The sequence below is a fragment of the Trachemys scripta genome, chromosome 1, assembly GCF_013100865.1.
Source record: "Trachemys scripta elegans isolate TJP31775 chromosome 1, CAS_Tse_1.0, whole genome shotgun sequence".
NCBI classification, from domain to species: domain Eukaryota; kingdom Metazoa; phylum Chordata; order Testudines; family Emydidae; genus Trachemys; species Trachemys scripta.
Genome location: NC_048298.1, coordinates 231,286,753 through 231,300,611, shown reverse-complemented (window position 1 = coordinate 231,300,611; position 13,859 = coordinate 231,286,753).

Below are 13,859 nucleotides of genomic sequence, written 5' to 3'. Positions count from 1 at the left end.
TAGAGTGTCATGTTGACAAGACATGTTCCTGCAGAAGACTTTAAATGGAATTTCTCTATCACACCTTTATTACTTCAGAGGAGATATTTGCAATCCTATCGTTAAAGATTTGAAGTAGGCCAAATTCTGATCTCAAAACTACCATTGTTAAATCTAGAGTAGCTCCATTGAGTTCAATGGAGTTACTTGGGATTTACTGGTATGTAAATGAGAGCAGAACTTTGCCTAATGGTCCTATTTTCAGGGGGTTGAAATAATAATTATAATAACTGTGTAATTTAGCACCTTCTAAAGATCTTAGAGAACTTTACAAACACAGGGGGTAGGGATTATTAGCTGAGTGTATATATACCTCAAAATGAGATACAGAGCATGATCAAAAGCCAATTTCAGTCAACAGCTGTCTTTCCATTGACTTCAATGAGCTTTGGATCAAACATTAAGGCCAGGTCTACAATAGACCTTTTGCTGGTACAGTCATGTCAGTTAGGGGTGTAATTTTTAATGACATTTCTATACACACAAAAGCCCTAGTGTAGATGCACTTATAGTGGCATAAAAGTGCTTTTGCAGGTATATAGCTTATTTTGGTACACACTGCATCTGTACTAACAGGGTTTACTTGAATAGCTATAAGGTGTTACCCAGCCCAGGTCCAAATGCTGAAAATGCCTTACCCCCAGCAGTTTCACCTAGGGTTTTATCTGTGCAGAGTTGCTAATATGGCTGGGTTGCTGAGAGGGAGGCGGTCTCTAACACCATGTTCCTGCAAACATATATGTGCTTGATTTTTGAGCACATCAGTAGTCCCATTAACTTGGATGGCACTCCTTACATGTTTACAGTTAAACGTATGTTATGAGCTGGGTGAAATCTTGATATGGGTTGAGTTAAAACCTCATTGAGATTGATGGGTGTGAACACACCATACAATTAACGTAACTGTAAGGATGAATTAATCACAAATATTCACCTAAGACAAAAGGGTTATGGGAACCTGCTCAGGAGTTTTGGATTGTCTGGGTGGAGGGGCTCTTGCTGTCTAAGGTGTTGGTAAAGGGGTGTGTGTGTGTGTGTAGACAGAATACAGAACCAGAGAGTGACAGAGGCAGCCTGTAGAAATCCAAGCAGAGGCCTGTCAGCACAGTGTGACCCTGGAAGAAACTAGGAGAGCTTTTGCGCCTGGGCTGACAAAAGAGGCTTGGGACTGTAGGCTAAGAAACTGCTCCATTTGCTTTTAGTTCCTCTTGCATTTGCAGAAGCAGGACTTTGTGAATTCTCTGCAAATAACCAAGATTGCATCAAAGAAAATAGACTCCATCGTCAGTTTTTACTCCCAACTGGAAAATCCTCAGGGCTTCGAACTTTGACTAGCTCCTCAGGTTGGACAGGGGCAACAGTATTCATGAGTTCTTGCCATTTAGCTAGAAAAGTCCCAGCCCATTAAGGGTTTGATCCTGCGTAACTGAAATCAACTGGCACTTAGGATCAGACCCTAAGAGATTTGAAAATGAAGACGAGGACTTAAAATTGGATTTGGAATTAAATAGGGGGCCAGTAGATCATATGTAGTGTTATTGTTAGTTTTAATTGTGTAAGAGGCTGCATGTTACAACAGCTGGACTTGCCACATGGTACTCACTCTCACGTTCAGATTTTTTCCACAGTGAAATTACCATTTTTATGATATTTTGTGGATATGTGAAATTGTGGGGTGCAAACATGTCTGAAAATTGAAGAATATTTTGCACAATTTTTCTCCACCTTTTTTTCCTCCACCATCCTAACTTAACTTTGTATTTCTAGACTTTCCAGTGATTGGCTTTTCAGTTAATTGTAATCTCAACTCTGATTCTTCTGGCTTTCAGGCCAGAAATTTCATCATCCATTTTTTTGTAAACTGCAGCACTACTTAGTTTATTTCCCCCTCTAGTTTATTGATAAATATGTGCAGCCTTAACTGCACAGCTTCTGCCTGGACATTTATTACTATTTTCTTAACTACTCATTTCCAGTTCATTTTTTCTTGCTACTCTGGTGCTTTAACCCCCTGAAAGCTTAAAAAGAAACACTTTCATTTTCCCCAAATCACCCCTTTTTCAGTGGACAAATGTCTTATTTTGCTTTCTTGAAGTGCTGTCTTTTATTTGGTGTGATGTATGTTGTATCATGAGGCAAGCACATATTATAGTGTTAACAAGAAAATGAGCTGGTCTGAGACTGAATCTACTAGCAAATTGTTATGCAGCACAGGAAATGCAGAACAATTAAATGCATCAGTGCCAAATAGAGGTCACTGCTTCTTTAAGGGATTAACATGAGAGCAATGTAACATTCTGTACTGCTTATTCATCTAACAATGAAGCTACTGCTGAAGTTTTAAATTGCTTGTCATTGAAGGATCCTAAACCCTTTAAATCAGATTTTCCCCTTATGGCCAGGCTTTCTTTTATATATTCTGAGCAAAGTGCTGCCCTTGAACTCGAGACATTTTCCTGATACTGCTCAATGTAAAAATACTGAATAAATTATACTAATGGTGTAGGTTTGGTTTCTTTTTGTCCCCATAAAGCTAGTTAGCACAGAATCCAACTTCAGTTTAAAAAAAAGAGTCCAGTTTTTACATGCAGGGTTTATGCAGTCTTTTGTGGAGAATGCCATATTTTATTGCATATTAATTAAATGAACCAGACAAAATGAAACTTTGTATCTGTGAACACAGCAAAAGCATAGTGAAGTGTTTGATTGCAAAAATCAATACATTTTCATTGTTACCCATGTAAGGATATACTGGATCTCCCTACCCACCCTAAATCTTCAGTGCCCTGGACATTTTTTCTGAGCAAAGACTAGGATTTGTCTCTTAGGTCCAGATCCTGGGAAGAAGTCTTTAGCAGCACAATCCAACCTGGACTGTGTGTAAATACCCCCACAGAGGTCAGGAAAATGGGAAGATTTTCTTGCAGAGTTTCCTCTAGTGGAAGTATATGTATGCCTAAATACCTTTGAAGAGCTGGGCTTCATTGTTTCTGGCTATTGAGAGCAGAAAATTCTTACTGTTCTTTCCACTACTGATTGGTAACAAGAACATATGCAGTGAATCAATTACTTGGGCAAATTTATTAAACAGCCTTGTTCCTCAATCATAGTCTGTGGTTTCCAGATAACAAGGAATTCCCAGGTGATGGTGTATGTTGATCATCATGAGCTTTACTACATGTAGGTTATTTTGAATGAGACCGTAAGACCTCAGGTCTTGTTTTCTCTTGGGTGGGCTTTCTGAATTTCATGGTAGTTTTAATAAGATTAAGGGGTCACCCGGCTATCACTGGCCAGCATTTTACTGCATTATTGCAAGTTGCCTTCACTCCAGAAATGGCTACATTTTCGCAAAGTGGTATCTGCATAATGGCCAAATCAAGAGAGGTGTATTTGGAGCCGTGCTGCCAGATAGGTGGGGCACAGCTGCAGGGGCCTAGAGCTATTGCAGAGATACACAGCCTCTCACCTGGATAGTCCTGTGCCCCCGTGAGTGTCTCTGTGATCAGTGGGATTTGTGAACTGCAGCCTCAGTATCTTTCTTGGGGTGGGGGATTAAACTTTCCTTCTCTGCTCACAGAAGAATCTCCACAAGGAAATCTTTCCTTTTTCCCGAGGTCTGCAGCGGTATTTGTACATCGCAGCACAATCTAGCCTGGACTAAAGATGTCTTTGGTCTAATTCCTTAAATGGATGTTTTGTCTGGTTAAGCTCTTAGGCCCTGATATTGCGATTGGATCCACATAGACAGACCCCGGTTCTTGAGTAGAACCTCTCTGACTTCAATTGGGCTTTGCAAAACTTCAGAGGTCTACACATGTGGATCTGATTGGAGGAGCAGGGCCATGGCTTCAGGATTTGGCCTCAGTGGGATTATTTGTAAGAGTAGTGGTTGTAGGGATTAGACCCTGAATTAGTTAGTGTTTATCAACACTTTACATCTGAAAAGTGCTATACTGTGTTATTACTTTTTAGGATTGTTAGGAGCAGGGTGGAATCCTGTTATGGGTCGAGTTAACCCCTCCCCCCAGCTAAGACAAAAGCCAGGTTTGAACCCCTCAGGAGCTTCTGCCTGAGTATTGTTTTAAATTGGGTGGGGGAAGGGAAGGCAGAACAGAAAAACTGGGAAAAGTGGGGGGATGGGGGAGAGCATAGTGGCTGACCCTGGAAGAAACCTGAGGGAAGATTTTTGGGTTTGGGAGGGCAGGCTGAAAAGAGTGCACTTGATGCTGTGAGCAAAAGAAGCTGTTCCTGCTAACTGATTCCTTCTGCATTCAGACACACAGAACTCTGTATCTTCTTTGTAAATAAACAAAGTTGCACCAAAGAAAATACCAGACTTTATCATTTCTACTTCCAACTGAACATCCGCGGGGCCCCAAAACTTTGACTAGCCGCTCAGGTCAAAAAGGGGTAATGTTATCATTTATTTTATAAAATAACTTCAGATATTGGAATTTTTTCCCCCATGTGGGAAGAAACATCTGGTTTGATCCCAAAGGTTTTAAATTGTCCCTTTCTTTGCTGATGGGATTCATTCTGCAACAGTTCTCACTCCACTGCCTACATCACAGAATTTTAGAGATACTTTTCTAAATTACATTTGATAACCTACTCAAGTAGACTCTTCAGCCCACACAGGTATCTTTCACATTATCCATTGGCAAAGAGATTCATCCTACAATTGTATCTGAAGTTTGTGCATATGGAATGGCATAAAGTTAAAAGAAGAGAGATTCTTGACAGCTTATTGTGTAAATCTTTCTGACACAGTTTCTGCATTTCTGGTGGAGACGAGAACTGATCGCTACAAAGTAGGTCAAGAATTCCTGAGAGACATATTGACTGCCTTTGATTTTTCTACCTTGAAGTTCAAAGAGCATGAGTAAGTTCATTGTAAAAGGGAGGAACTGAGTTCTTTTAAGAAATAAAGAACACACTTAGCATGAAGTACACTAAGAACTTGAGAAAGAGCTGGTCATAAATCAGGCAGTTTGGAAAAAATCAATTGTATATATAGAGTTTCATAATTTTGCTTTTGGGCAGTAGTTATTAATTCCTAACAAATACTTTCTATCATTTAGTAGCTACTTTTTTTCTTTTTGGCTATTGATTTCAGGGAGAAATTTAATGCTATAAACCTAATTATGTATACTGTGCTTCATATTGATTGCCAAGTTTGGTAATTGTTCCTTGAAATACTTTACTTAGCCTGAGAGCTTAGGGCTAGATCCACAAAGGGGACTTAGGTTCTGTGTTGCACCTGTGTATGCCCTGCCACCTAATGGAATCCATAGCCCCAGGTTAGGCACTCAGTCTCTCTCGACAATGTATAGTAAGAGTTAGGTGTCTAAGAATGGGATCCATAAAAGCCAGCAAGCTGAATGGGGAGAAACCTAAAATAGCCAATAGGAAATGCCAAAGAGAGGGGTGTGGCCTAAGTCTAACCCCTCAAAGAGATTTAGGGTAATGGGGCCCAACCTAGCCTTTAGATGCTACTGCCTTATAGATGTTAAACAGTAATAATACAATGACAATGGGATCTCAATAGTCACATGAGAAGAGTTGCAGAATCAGGACACAAATCAGTTATATTAGAGCTATTCAGAATTCTGTTCTGCTTAGATTTATGGATTGGAATTTGGCAGAGGCAAGATTAATATAATAGAGAGAGAGAAAGAGAGAGAGAGAGAGAGAGAGAGAGTAACATGGTCCTTTTAAAATGTTAGAGGGGAAAGCTTTGTTTTTCAAAATCAATCTTTTGATAAAACCTAATCCAGATTGTGATTAGAAGTTGTGTGGAACAGTTTTGTAGATGGCTGAATTGTTTTATAATTGCTTCACTATGTTGTGTCCATAGTTTGTTTTATAATTGTTTTACTATGTTGTGTCCATAGTAAAGATGTAGCCTCAATGGAGACAGTTAGCAAACAGACCTATCTGCTGATTCAAAGGTAGTATGAGTAATGATTGAGAAAAAATGCTTTTTTTGCAATCTGTCATACATTAGTGACAGTAAGTGAGGGATTTGTCATGTTCCTTGCTGGTGATGGAATGTCTCATAGCTTTAAGGAGAGCATTACAACACACACCCTTTCCTCCCCCCCCCCCCCCCAAACTCTCCCCGAAATAAAACCAAGGCCAGCATCCAGAGTGCATATTTCCTTGGGCAGTTTATGCATAAGCTCCAGCTGTTTTTCAAGAGCAGCCAGAGTGGCTCATCCAGCTAACCTCATCCCATGGCAGCGGCTGGTCAAAGGCAGTCCCTCCTTCCATATTTTGAGATTAGCCTGGCCACTGGCCAGGAACAAATGTCCCCTGAGTGGCCACCTGGTTAGGCAGCCTGTCACCAGGTTGCCCTTTTATAAGGTTGGCTGCAGCTGGGAAAGGGAGTATGTGAAGGATACCTGGAGAAGCAGTCTTCTCTCCTGATTGGGGGACAGAGTTCTCTGGGCAGGGCTACCAGTAAGGCATGGGGATACCACAACGACACTTCCTTGTCTTTGCTGGGACATGGGCTCCTTCCCCCACCCCAGGCAGTCGTGGGGCTGTTGTGTGGTGGCAGTGGGGAAGGAGAGCTTTTAGCAAGCAGAGTGAGCTTTCCTCCTAGATTTTGTAGAGGTGTGGGAGGTGGGATCCCCTGTACTATAAACCCTGGCCTACCATATAGCCTTATATATGGTGTGTGAGTACTACGCTTCAGCCAACAAGCCGCAGAGCAATTAGGCTGTAGGCCACATTCTGTCCCTGTCCTCATCTCACTGTGAACAGTTCCCACTGAACTCTAGGGGAGGTGACTGTGCTTAGCTGAGAGTGGAATTTTTTCCTATACATTAGTAATCCTGGTGTGTGTTGAGGGGTAGCAGTTACATTACTTTAAAGTGACAAGACTATACATACAAATAAACACTAAACTGCAAGAGCGAGTTACAGGAGGGGTCCAGGTTTTGCACGTGTTAAACAGGGACCGTACTCTCATGAATCACACTTTGCAGCTTTGTGACGATTGAACTGTGAAACTGGCTTCTTGCTGTTGAGCAGAGACCTGATCGACACTGAAAAGTTACATCGGCATAGCTACATCTCTCAGGGGTGTGAGAAATCCACACCCCTGAGAGAGATATAGTTAAGCCAATCTAACCTCTGGTGCAGACAGCGCTTCTGTTGACCGATCTATCACTTCTCAGGGAAGTGGGTTACCTATAGCAATGGAAGAACCCCTGCTCTCACTGAAGTAAATGTCCACACTGAAGTGCTATAGCAGTATAGCTGCATCACTGCAGCTTTGCTGCTGTTGCGGTTTGAGTTTCGATATAATCTCTACTGGTATGTCTATACTACAAGAGCGACAGTGGCACAGCTGCAGCTACACCACTAGTGTAGGCACTACAGCAACAGAAGGGGTTTTCTGTCACCCTAGCAGTGCCTATAGCAGGGTTTAGGTTGGCTTAACTGGATGCAGTGAGAAATAGTTTTAGATCAAGTAATATGCAAATGTTATTGGTATACTATGGAAGTCTTCACAGTGCTCGGTCAGGAGAAAACATCAGAAAATACAAGTTCATCTTTGCTTTATGAAGAATTCAAAGAATTCAATTCATTTCCTCAGAGGAGAGCTGTATAACCTTAGCCTCCCTAATATTAACACTCATTATAGGTTGTACATTCAAGCGCTTAATTTTGGTCTCCAGAGTGGGGCTGGGCAATAGAAACTGCAAAATGCTTATTCTCCTAAATATTCTTGTGGAAAAGGAAGAGATATGACCTAATAGATCCAAACTAAAGAAATTGATTGATTGTTAGAGAACATTAGTTTTCCTAATGGCACTTGCATCAGCTGCGGAATGAGCGTGATTTTTACTCTAAGTGATGGATGAAAAATTGGTTAAGAACCTGGCAGTCAGTTGAGCTAACTAAAGACAATTCCAACACCCTTCTCCATATTGCCCTCTCTGGGAAGGCTGATAAGTGAGTGGGACTCTAATCCCAACTCCCAGAGTGTATCTTAGTGCATAAGTGAGGACTATTGCCTATGGAATACTGGGGGTAGGAGTGGGGCAGCAAGTTTCTACCAGATTCTTCTCCTTCCTTCTTCCCCAAATGCATGAGGGAAAGCAGCATCAGCTACTGCAGTAACTTGGGAAAGCAGCATCAGCTACTGCAGTAACTTCTGTAGCTTTCCCTTCTACCCTATGGAACCACTTGTTCAGATGACTGGAGGACAGCTAATGTAATGCTGATTTTTAAAAAAGGTTCCAGAGGTGATCCTGGCAATTACAGTCCAGTAAGCCTAATGTCAATACCAGGAAAACTGGTTGAAACTATAGGAAAGAACAGAATTATCAGACACACAAATGAACATGATATGTTGGGGGACAGTCAACGCTGCTTTTGTAAAGGGAAATCATGCCTCATCAATCTATTAGAATTCTCTGAAGGGGGGTCAACAAATGTGGACAAGAGTGATCCAGTGGATATAGTGTGCTTGGACTTTCAAAAAGCCTTTAACAAAATCCTTCACTAAAGGTTCTCATAAGAGGGAAGGTCCTCTCATGAATCAGTAACTGGTTAAAAATAGGAAATAAAGGGTAGAAATAAATGGTCTGTTTTCACAGTGGAAAGAGGTAAATAGCAGTGTCACCAAAGGATCTGTATTGGGACCAGTACTGTTCAACATATTCATAAATGATCTGGATAAGGGGTAAACAGTGAGGTGGCAAAATTTGCAGATGATACAAAAGATAGTTAAGTCCAAAGCTGACTATGAAGAGTTACAAAGGGATCTTACTAAACAGGATGACTTGGCAGCAAAAAGACCAATGAAATTCAGTGTTGATAAATGCAAAGTAATGCACACTGGAAAACATAATCCCAACTATACATACAGAATGATGGGGTCTAAATTGGCTGTTAGCACTCAAGAAAGATCTTGGAGTCATCGTGGATAGTTCTCTGAAAACGTCTGCTCAATGTGGAGCAACAGTTAAAAAAGCTAACAATGTTAGGAATCATTAGAAAAGGGATGGATGAGGCAGTGTATTATAATTCCACTATATAAATCTATGGTATGCCCACCCCTTGAATACTGCATGCAGTTCTGGTTGCCTCATCTCAAAAATATAAGAAATGGAAAAGGTACAGAGAAGGGCAACAAAAATTCTATGGGGTATGCAACAGCTGCCATATGAGGAGAGATTAAAAAGACTAGGACTGTTCATCTTAGAAAAGAGATAATAAAGGGGGGATATGATAAAGGTCTATACAATCATGGATGGTGTGGAGAATGTGAATAGGGATGTGTTATTTACCCCCTCACATAATCCAAGAACCAGGGGTCACCCAATGAAATTACTAGGCAGCAGGTTTAAAACAAATGTAAGGAAGTATTATTTCATACAATGCATAGTCAACATGTAGCATTGTCAGGATATGTTGTGAAGGCCACAAGTATAACTAGGTTGAAAAAAGAATTAGATAAGTTCATGGAGGATAGGTCCATCAATGGCTCTTAGTTGTTTTATTAATGTCTATTATTTCACTGAGTCCTATGCAATGTGTAAATTCTTGATCTCAAAGCAATCTGCTTTGGCAGAGTAATACAACTGATATAAAGGGCAGGTTGGTAGCTTGCCATTGAAAGTGTAATTGTAACATGCTTGCCACTATGTGCCCTGGTGCAGTGGCTGGTAGTCATTGCAGTCTCTGCATTGCCCTGAGTGTCAGATCTTACGCCCACCTATGACCCTCTGAGGCACAGGGAGAATACAAGGCATGCCCCTCCTTGTGCTAGAGTGGGAGTGGGGGGGAGTTGCTCCAAATATCCCCATGTGGGCCAGTGGCTCTGAGCCCCAGTTGACCCTCAATACTGAAAGCCTATAAGCATATTTTCTTTAAGTTTTATTTTGCATTTTTTTGTCACCTCAAAATATTTTAAAGCAAATGTGCCTAATGTATCCTACAGTGTTTGACAAAGAGATTTGGGTGATTAATGAAAGTGATGAGAATGGGTATTAATAAAAGGTATATTTCAAACTTTTCAGCAGCTAGTATTGACAATGACTTTTTATTTCCCCCAGTGAATTCTTTTACTCTACAAGTTCATAATGGACACCTTAACATTTCTTTGAATATTTGTTCAAAAGTCTAAGATGGTGTCTGTACTGTTCTTGCACTACTTTTAGTGTTCTCCATAGATGAGAGAGAATCTGTTCTCCTTTGAAAAATATTGTAATATTCCTTTGATCCTGTACCTGGAAGTTTTTCTTATTAAAGAAGATGGAGAGTATAAAACCTATAGAATACAAAGTGCTTTCATTTTTAATGTGCCTAAGAAAGGAATGCATACCTAATGTTGTGCATGGACATCAGATGCTCCTCCATCAATTGATATTTGCTGGAATGTATGGGCAGAACAGGTTCTGTGAGAATATCCTATCTTGTGCTTAAAAAGTAAGATTAGTTAATTGATAATATGGTAAAGTTCTTTCAATTTCCTAGCAACCTTGGACAGAGAACAACCTTTAGCGTTGAATCTCACTGTTCCCAAGTGTGTAAGAAGGTTCTGTGTAGTTCTGGGACACAGGTGTTTAATCTTCTTCTTAGTGTGTGCGCAATGTGCCTCAGGTGGCACATGACCAGGATTCATCACCGAATTTGGTCCACTGGTTGGATCATTAGCTTCCCTGGCCCAGGTTGGGTACTGACAGGGAGTGTGACATGAGTGCTGATCCATGCCCATGCCCATAGTTATAGTTATTTTTCAAAAAGGATGTTTTTGGACAGAGCCCTTCCTCAGTGCATATGCATGACTCTCATGAATGCCGCTGATGATTGTATACATGAGCCTCTGAGGGAGAATATACTTGTGCATATGACTCAGACAAAGGTTCCTAAGTATGTGTTGGCTTTTACTTGTAACCATCAGAGATGGAAAGTGTGTATCTACCTGGACAGGGCTGGGGAGCAGCTAAGAAATCTCCACTCACATAAAGCATGAGCACTCAGACTCTGCGCAGGTGGTTGGGAAAGTGGAATCCATCCCTCTAATGCAGGGCCAACACATGGGGCCAGTCTGCAGCTGTAGTGCAGCCACTGTTCCAGACTGTGGGCTGGAATAAGGGCTGCAGCCCCTTTGTATCTGGTGCATAGGGTCCAGGGCCAACTGACATTGTTCTGTGGCCCATCCCCAAGCCTGCCTCCATTGTGGCCTTACACACCAGATTATGTTGTGCCAGGGCACTGATGCTTTCCACAGCAAAGAACGGGGGTGCCACCATCACCATGCAGCCACTCTGACGACAGACACTTGACAAAGCCCCAACACAGTTTTGCATAAAACAGGGGCTTTGTGCTGGCTCTCAGCACTATGTGTATATTTCACCCTGGCTGGGGATTGTTATTGGGTTTTGTCTGGCTAACAGCTCTTGCATTTCAACTCAAATCTCCGTAAGGTAGGGAGAGGTGAGGGCAAAGAGCAGTAATAGAATACTTCAATGTTATTTTAATAGGATCACTGTTTTGTGATGTCTGGGTGTTTTTCTTCTTCTTTTCCCTTCTCTATCTTTCTCTGTCCTCTGCCAAGCTTCTGTGTTAATGCCCTCTGGTGATACTGAATTCTTTCCAAGCTTCACTTCAAAAATTCCACCAGCGTTAATTATTGTTCCAGGAGGACATCTTGCCCTAGAGAGGCAAGGTTTCTCTGAAGCCATCTGTCTGGATTTTCCCTCCCCGAGGACAGGGAGAGCAGTTAGCAGTTCAGTATTTCCAAAGGAAAACTTGCAGCTAGTGAAGATAATGTGAATGACCCAGGTGCCCTGGGAAGAGAAATGCTGTCTCAAGTGTAGTATGTTCCATATGCTACCTATCCACCTACCTCAGTTAATGAGGTTCCTACTTCTTCACGCTGGTCAAGATAAATACAAAGCTTCCTAGCCCTGAAATCACCATAGTGAGGTTGCCATGGTAAAAAAAGAAAAATTGAATCCATCACAGATTAGGCTGAAAGAGATGATACAAAGAGAAGCACTAACACTGCATTGACGCCACACGGCATTTTGTCAGAATAGCATGTTCTGGATACAGTGAACTTCCAGTCTTAGTTTATATTTTTTTGCTCAATATAAACTAGTCTCTGTGTTCAATATTCATTACTGTCTGCACGTGTCATCAGCCTGGAAAATAACATTGTTAGCGATTTCTTTTTCTCATGAGAAAGGCTGGCTTTTTTTAAAGTGATCGGAGTACAAGAGCGGGAAACGAGAGATTCCTAAATCCTAATCCAATCTAATTCTAATACTGATTCCTCCTGTAGCCTTGGGCCAAGTAATTTAACCTAGCTGCCTCAGTTTTCCCCCTATAAAATAAGGACAGTAGTTACAATTGTGCCTGAAATGGGACTCCTGATCCAAGCCCACCTACATTTGGGGGAAGTTCAGATCCATTTAAATTGTATGACTTAGGCCTCTCTGTAAAATGAATTCAGATCCAAATTCCACAGCTCATGTCCATTGTTACTGGTGATGCTGCTTTCTTACTTCACCTGGGTAGTTGTGAGGACTGATTACTTAATGTTTGTATAGCACTTTGAAGATGAAATCTTTGTGAACAGTTCTAAGAATTATTATTTTATTTTTTATTATTATTATAATAATTATTATTATTATTAAAAGAATGTTAGGGACACAGTTAAGATTTTTGCCAATTTGTTTCATGTGGCCTTCCATTCATCAAATGTATGGTCTTCTGCAGAATGTTGAAGGCCAAAATATTTTTCACAGCTTAACCTACAAAATCCACTTGTACCTTAATACTGAGTAAAAGACATACCAGAGCAGCAAATTCAGGATGTGTTGGGGAGTAACAACCCCTCTGTCTCTTCTGTGAATCTTGAGAAACCAGGAGGAAGTGGAAAGCAGGAGAGGGAGAGAAGGGGCAAATTAGGAAACCAAGCATTTTCCATTACAAAATATTGTGGAATTCTGATTTGATCAAGTCATACTTATGTTTGACCATTTGGGGGTATTATTTTGGCACATTTTTATTTTATTTCAAGAAGTGCTTTTTACACTTTTAGGCACAGCAATGCCTGTCTGTGTTTTTATTTGTTACTTGTTGTTTTTATTAACAGGATGGACACACACTAACCCAGAAAGGGGTCAGAGGCTTCTTACTTTGGATAGTCTTTCTTGGACTAGGTTTATCATACCATTGCCCCTAACCAATGGTGCTAACTACCTACCTCTTAAAATCAGGATGATTCTGAGTCTTGCCACTTATAGGTCATGTTGCAGGGCCCTTTGTATAGGCCTGTCTTTAGTAGGAAATAGAATGGGGCAAATGGCCCAGGGAAATTCTCCTTGGAAATTAAGCCTTGAAAGTGATCTGATCCTGGACAGTAGCTATAACGAGGTGGGCAGAGTTTATAGCCTAGAACTTGAAAAGACTTAGGGCACGTCTTCACTACCCGCCGGATCGGTGGGTAGCAATCGATCTATTGGGGATCGACTTATCGCGTCTAGTGAAGACGCGATAAAATTGATCCCCGATGGCTCTGCCGTCGACTCCAGAAATCCACCGCGGCAAGAGGTGGAAGCGGAGTCGACGGCGGCGCGGCAGCGGTCGACTCGCCGCCGTCCTCACAGCCAGGTAAGTCGACCTAAGATACTCAACTTCAGCTACGTGAATAGCATAGTTGAAGTTGTGTATTTTAGGTCGACTTACCTGGCTGTGAGGACGGCGGCGAGTCGACCGCTGCCGCGCCGCCGTCGACTCCGCTTCCACCTCTTGCCGCGGTGGATTTCTGGAGTCGACGGCAGAGCCAT